This window comes from Gossypium hirsutum, chromosome A02 (genome assembly GCF_007990345.1).
Source record: "Gossypium hirsutum isolate 1008001.06 chromosome A02, Gossypium_hirsutum_v2.1, whole genome shotgun sequence".
NCBI lineage: Eukaryota > Viridiplantae > Streptophyta > Magnoliopsida > Malvales > Malvaceae > Gossypium > Gossypium hirsutum.
In genome coordinates, this window is record NC_053425.1 from 88094149 (window position 1) to 88101834 (window position 7686).

The window sequence follows — 7686 nt, forward strand, 5'->3', positions numbered from 1 at the left end:
TGATTTTAATTAGATATTTGATTACCAATGGAGTGTTGAACATGAAATGTACCTATGTAATATGATTTGTTTTTAATGAATGCTTAATATTTAGTTAATTCTATGCTTATATTTATATGATTATAATTTGAGTTATTATAAATTTATTCATAATTGTGCTTTGATTCAGTAATGCCTCACAACCCCATTCCGGCGGTGGATACGGGTTAGGGGGTTACACTGTTGATGCATCTCTTACACCTCGATTCAGATAGATTGAGGAAGGTAAGACTACCAATTTTAGGCTTAGTTCTAAAGGATTTTTATGTTTTCATGGGAGATATTATGTGCCTGATGGTCAAAATTTAAGACGGTTTATACTTCGGAAGTGCATGGTAGCCTATACGCTATGCATCTTGGAGGGAATAAGATGTGCTGATATTTGATGGAACAATATTGGTGGACAAGCCTTAAGCGTGATGTAACTGAGTATGTAAGTAAGTGTTTGACGTGCCAGCAAGTTAAGGTTGAACATCAGCTCCTCTCTGGTTTATTACAACCTATTTATATTTCTTAGTAGAAGTAGGAACGTGTGACCATGGACTTCGTTAGTGGGTTGCCTTTGACGCCTACTAAAAAGGATTTCATCTAGGTAATTATGGATAGATTGGCCAAGCCATCACATTTTTTGCTTGTCCATACTGATTAGTTACTACATAAGTTGGCGAGGTTGTATATTTTAGAAATTGTCAGACTTCATGGTGTATCGCTATCCATCATTTTCGATCAGGATCATTAGTTTATATCACGATTCTAGAAGAAGTTACATGAGGCCCTTGGGACATGGTTGAACTTTAACACATCTTTTCACCCACAGTATGATGGGTAGTCTGAGTGAGCCATTTAGATTCTTGAGGACATGTTGAAGGGTTGTGTGATCGACTTTAGTGGTTGTGTCAAGCATTCAAATGGCTCCTTATGAAAAACTATATGGTCACAAATGTTATACACCTCTGTGTTGGACTGAGTTAGGGGAAAATAAGGTATTGGGTCCGAATTCAGTACAAGAGACTAAGAATATGGTGAAACTGATTCTAGATCAATTGAAAGTAGCATCTAATCGAAAAAAAATCTTACCCCAACTTGAGGTGGAGGGATATAGAGTTCAGTGTTGGGGATCGAGTTTTCCTTAAGGTATCACCATAGGAGAAGGTAGTGAGGCTTGGACCCAAAGGCTAGCTGAGCCTAGGGTTCATTGGATCTGACAGGATACTTAAGAGGGTTGGACTAGTGGCTTACCAGTTAAAGTCACTTTCGAAACTGGACCGCATTCATGATGTGTTCCATGTTTCTATGTTGAGGAAATATCATTCTAATCTATCTCATGTGATTCCAATTGATAAGGTCAAGGTGAGGCTCGATTTATCTTACGAGAAAGAGCTTATTCAAATTTTGGACCGTGAAGTTAAAGTGTTAAGGAAAATGCAAATTCCTCTAGTAAAAGTCTTATGGAAAATCATAGAGCTAAGGAAGCCACTTGGAAACTTGAAGATTCGATATGATGTCAATTACCCATATTTCCAAACCAGGTAAATTTCAAGGACGATATTTATTTTAAGGGGGTAGAGTTGTCACACCCTATATTTTATTTATTAATTTGTCAATTCATAAATAAGCTAGTGAGTAGTCAAGTGGTTAAGTGCCTAATTAAATTCCTAGAGACCCTAGATTCAATTCCCTTTACTCACATTATTTTTTAGAATTCTTGGCATTTAAAAAGGGGTTGGTCAACCCCCTTACCGTCCAACCAATTGTTGCCATGCTTGGGAAGATTCTTCCCTTGTTTACATGGTCAAATTTCCCTCAATAGCCCTTTTTCACTTCCATGATCCCTTTTCCATGCCATTAACCCATCAATATGCCATTTTACCTCCCTTACCATACCTTAACCATCCAATGCACCTAGACACGTAAAACACTTTTAATTTTTTTTGTTTATTTTACTCTTATCCTCTTTTTTTTCTGCCCTTTCTCCTTGCTTCTCCCCTTTCTCTCATTTTTCTTACATTTTACCACCTAAATCACCCATTTTCTTCATATTTCTTCCACCCCCTCACCATTTGTAGCAAACTGAACCACTATTTCACCACCACACTACCATTTTCATCACCGCACCTGCGTCGCCATCATCCTTCACTTTTTTTCTTCGTTTTTCATCCTCTTCTCCTTCTCTATCTCGTAATTGTTTTTCCATATGTACGAACATTATATTTTAATTTTTTGAAATGATTTATTGAAAACCTTTCTAATTCTTCATCTTAATTTTACTTGTTTGTAAAGGACCCTCATCTCTAAACGAATCGTCGTAGGAATCATTGAGGCTCATTACTCTAGACATTGTGCAAGTATTGAAGATCCTCTGATCATGATTAACTCTACTTTTATTCTCGATTAAGTTTTATTATGCATTCGCTAAGTGATATTCATAAATCTTGGATTTATACTCCATATTTTGGAGGCATGTGTTTTAGGCAACCGATTAAATAAGTATTTTACTTAATCACTTAAATGAGAGATATTCATCAAAATAACATTATTTTAATACTATACAAAAGTTTTTTAAAAACTAAGGATTCAAGGATCGATCGCCTCCATTAGATTTGGATAAGGAGTTGATACCATCGGGATACATTATGTATTCAAATGGACTAAAAATCTGTTAAAAAGGAGGACCCTAATTAAGTGATTCTAAACTTTTGGATCTATGATAATGAAGTATGTGTTTGTGCAATTTTCTATTAAATGTGATGTTATATGATTTCCTAATACTCATGTATTGTGGCTTATGGTATTATTGGATATGTATGAAAACTAATCATGCCACTGTTTCTGTTGATATTCTAATTTGCATGTTAAGCATTCCATTATTACTTATTATAGTTCGCATGTTAAGCATGGCACTATATTAATTCTAGTTTGTATGTTAAGTATGCCACTATATTGATTTTATATCACATGTAAAGCATGCCTATTGAAATTATGTTTTGTATGCCATATCAGATGCATAGGGTTGGGATATGATTGTACGGAAGAAGATTCTGACAGTTTAATAATCTTCATAATTCTGGTGGTTTAACCATATTATCTAGCAATATATCTGCATTATCTAGTGGCTTGACCACAATATTTGTATCTGGAAGATTGACTGCATTAACTGGTGGCTTGTCCACATTATTGGTGTGTTATTAGATAGACAAGTTCTGGGGAACTCTTTATGGTATGTAACGAAATGGGTAGGAATTGTTTTCTAAAAATCTGCACTAGTTTTGAAAAAGTGGTGCATCGACATCATCACTATGCTTACTGATAAATGTGATTCTGTGATTATATATTTATGTATATGTGATCTATTATATTGCTATAAAAATAGACCCATACTAGGCTTTAAAATCTCACCCCTTTAAATTTTGATTTTTCAGATAATAATCAAGGTCAAGACATGGGTTCAACTTACAAAGGTGCTCTCAAATATCTATTTGAATAAATTGATAAATTATATGTTTTGGTATTTTGGGAGAATCTATTTATTTTCTGTGGGCTGTTGCATGGGACACTATTTTTGAATTTTTGACATTTTGCATGATTTTTTTAAAATTAAATTTTAAGACGGTTTATAGATATGGCAAGAAAAACTAGAATTTTCAACCTAGTGACAAACTTAACTCAATGATTTTTATTTCAAGCTCAAGACTTCATTTTTTTTTGAACTCAACTCTATCTACTCATTTATTTGAGATTTTACAAAACATGTCAAAGTTATGATTTCTAATTGATAAGTGAAATTTAGTTATTTTTTGATGCGACATTTCTTTTGAAATATGATGTTTTTTTGTAAACATTTGAAACTTGAGCTTTTCTAAAAATAATCGATTTTGATAATTTCTTTCCAAAAGAAAATTTATAAACACTACTTGGCTTTTCTTAGGCAAATCAAAATGAAGATTTTAAATAATGACGATTGACGAGTGAAAGTAGCTAAATGATTTTCTACGCCACCATCATGGCCAATGTGACCTTCGAGATTTGGCCAAAATGTCTAGTGCAAGTTTAGGGGGTTATATGATTAATACCAACTTGAGATCAGTTTTGGTACAAATGCTCTGTATACTATTGAGATATCCAGAAAGAACTAGATAACCCTAAGAAGTATAGGTATTCTTTCTACCTTATTCCTTCTAATTTTATAAATTTATCAAATTTTTCTTGGAATTGTCAAGGGCGTCCGAGTAGTAAGTTCCCTTGCATTTTTCATGACTATAACCAAGATTACAAGTCAGATTTTTTGAGTTTATTAGGAACTATAGTTAGTTGAAGTAAAACAGACTTGATCATTGCTAATTTGGTTTTTCAATTCTTACATTGTGTAGAGGCAATTAGTTTTTTCGGAGGTATTTGGGTTTATTAGAATGATTCAGTACAAGTTGAGATTGCTCAGAATCATCCTCAATTTATCTTGGCTTGGGTCTTTGCTAACCCTATGTTTCATCCTATTTTTATCACCTTTGTTTGTGAGAGTCCAGACTGACAAAGAAGAAAGATTCTTTGAAGGATTTAAAGTATGTAATTCCTAATTTTTCTGTTTCCTGTATGGAACTCAGAGATTTTAACGTTATTTTTTCTTCTTTTGAAAAGATAGGTGGACGACATCCTGGAAATAGGTGTTCTTTTTTTGTGATTTTTTGGATTCAACTTATCTTAATGATTTGGGTTTTCGTGGTCCCTCTTTTACATGGCATAGATGTGGGTCAAGGAATTACTTAACATGGCTATTGGTAATAAGATGTTGCTTACAGCGTTTCCTCATAGTTTGGTGGCCCATCTCTCGCGAATCAAGTCTAATCATAGGTCTTTACTCCTTATAAGACCTAAGGCTAATTTGCCTAAGGGAAAATCATTTAGATTTTTAGCTAGATGGGTTGAACATCCAAATTTCTCAGAGTTTGTTAAAGTTAATTAGAACTATAATAGGGACATGATTGCCTCCCTTTCTCAATTTACTTTCAGTATTAAAAATTAGGAGAGGTCAATATATGGGCACATTGGTATTCGTTAAAGAAAGCTATAGAGCGATTAGATTCTGATTTCTTGGGCCAACTAGAAATAGAGATATGATAGGACTTTGAGAGTGTTCTTTATCATGAGGAACTTCTCTTGAGACAAAAAGTAAGGCGTGATTGGATTTTCTTGGGTGACTAGAATACCAAATTATTTTATTGGCATACACTTCAAAAGAGGAAATATAATAGGAACACTGCTCTAAGAATTGAATGGAGAATGGGTATTCTGTAACACCCCAAATCTGAAGAGTCAAAGGTTTTGGCGTAAAGCTGTAAGTAGTTGGTCTGGTGTATTATTAACTGCCCAAATGATTGTTTTGGCGTATACGTGTGGGCGTATACAATCCGCTACTTAAAAAAGTAAAAACTTGACTTCATGATATTCTGCTATATTAATGCGAAGTCTGTGTTAAGAGATTAAGGGGTAAGTATGGAATGAGTATTCGCCAAAGGTATAGTACGCCTGATGTGTCTGGAATACTTTGCTAGTTAGATTTTAAGTAACTTGGTCAGAAATCAACAAGATAGCCAAGCTGGATAATTGCAATTTCAAGTTATTTATTAATAATTCTCTTAGAAACTATAAGCCAATTAAGAAGGCAAGTTCTGAAACACTTGAAACTTGTTATATTCCACTATGTAAGTTAAGTTATATCTATATGAGAGATGAGTTTTTAGGGGGTTCTTCTTTCTTCTTCCTCTTCCTTAAGTGGTATTTACTGAAACATTCCTTAAGTTTGAATGTATCTTACAACGATGATCAAGAGACCATGATTCTTTTATGATTATTAGTTACTTCTCATCAAGGTAAGTTTTTCAGCTCTACATGTTAAGTACTTAATGGGTAAATCTACATTAGTTAATTGAACAACAAGACTGTAAGGATAAGGTTTCTTCATAGGATTGTTAGCTATTGAAATGATAAATAAATTGTATGTACAAGAGTATTAATGGTGAAATTATGTTTCTAAGTAGTGGTTGTTGCTGGATTCATGATGGATATCTGGATCTGGAGCTTTGAACTACAGTAGGTGAGAATCAACTGAATTCTTATGCTAACTCATACATGTATTCTATTTATACCAAATTATATCTTTAGGCAAAGTTGATCAAACTATAAACTCGAAACCATGAAAATTATAATATGAAAATTATATGTATGTGACTACATGAATGATTTCTAAAGAAAATCGAAGAGTGTATGAATGTTTGCTGAGGATAGTATGTATGTTTTGTATGAAATTATATGAGTTCAAGTATGTGATTAGTAGTGTATGAGTACTATGAGGTTGAAGTATAATTGTATATGTTTGTCTGGAATGTACGCTATGAGATGTGTGTTCTTTAGTGTAACAGCCCGATTTAGGGCCAAAACAGAACATGGTTTCGAAACCATGAATCCGAGGTTGAAAAAAAATTATTTTGATTAAGTTTTAGTGTTTATATTATGATTGCATAATCCTGTGAAAATTTCGTTGCGAAATTTTATCGATTGGGTGTTTAATTTGACGTTTAGGACTAAATTGAAATAGGTGAAAAATATGTGTGTTCTTGTTCATAAAGTACTTGATTGAAATGGGGGTTTTAAGTAGAGGTCCTTAAATGGCAATTAGACCATTATACTTTATATGGACAAAAATTTGGACATTGATGGAATTCTTAGAAAGTTTAGTAGTAAGCGCATTTTGGTTATTTGCATAATAAATGAAATAAAATGAAAAATAACACAAAAATGTGTTCATCTTCATTTAGCTTGGCCAAAACTTGCATGTTCTCCATAGCTAGGGTTTGTTTCAAGCTTTCAATCTCAATAGTAAGTGCATTCAAGCCCCGTTTTTAATGTTCTTTACATTTTTGAAATCCTTGTATCTCGGTTTACCTATTTCTACCATTATTTCGAGTTAGGGTTTATGTTTAAAAATTTACCCATGAATGACATGCATGTATTTTGATGTTTTATGGTAGAATATGAATGTTTGAGGTTAGGAGAACGATCTTTTCTAAGCGATTTTTAGCGAAAACGAGCAAAACGGTATAATTGGTAAAAATACCTAATGCTCATAAGTGCATGTTAGAGTGAGAATTTGATGTTGTCATAGAAGAGAATAATGATCATCATGTCATAAAACATAAGAATAAGGGCTGAAATTAAATTTCTGATCCTAGGGTCAAAATCATAATTTTGTAAAAGTTAGGGGGCAAAAATGTAATTTTTCCATAATATGATTTTTGGATTGAAATAAATAGTATGAGTATTAAATGAGCTAAATGTGTTGTTATAGATCAAGAAAGGCGTGGAATCGACCTCGAACAGGGGGAAGGAAAAGGTTTTAGACTAAATTGCAAAATTTCCATATTTTGCACCGAGGTAAGTTTGTATGTAAATAATACATTAACTTCATTTACAATTTTATATTTCAGCCTATTATATATATTTTAGCTGATTTTGAAGCATAAATCGACTATTGGAAGAATGGAAATAAGTAATAGAGAGAAAAATCCCGGTTGAACATTCGGAAAGATTGAATAATATAGATGGAGTGTAGCTAGGTCACATGTATGGTGCTGAGTGCACATCATGTGAACAAGA

The 7686-nt window shown here is 33.2% G+C and overlaps 1 long non-coding RNA gene across 1 annotated transcript; it reads left to right on the plus strand.

The window, feature by feature from the left end:
* The first annotated feature begins 1948 nt into the window (after positions 1 to 1948).
* Positions 1949 to 7430, plus strand: LOC121213602 (uncharacterized). Its single transcript, XR_005908976.1, has 3 exons — positions 1949 to 2235; positions 3459 to 3497; positions 7379 to 7430. It is a non-coding gene; the product is annotated as an uncharacterized lncRNA (long non-coding RNA).
* Positions 7431 to 7686: the final 256 nt, after the last annotated feature.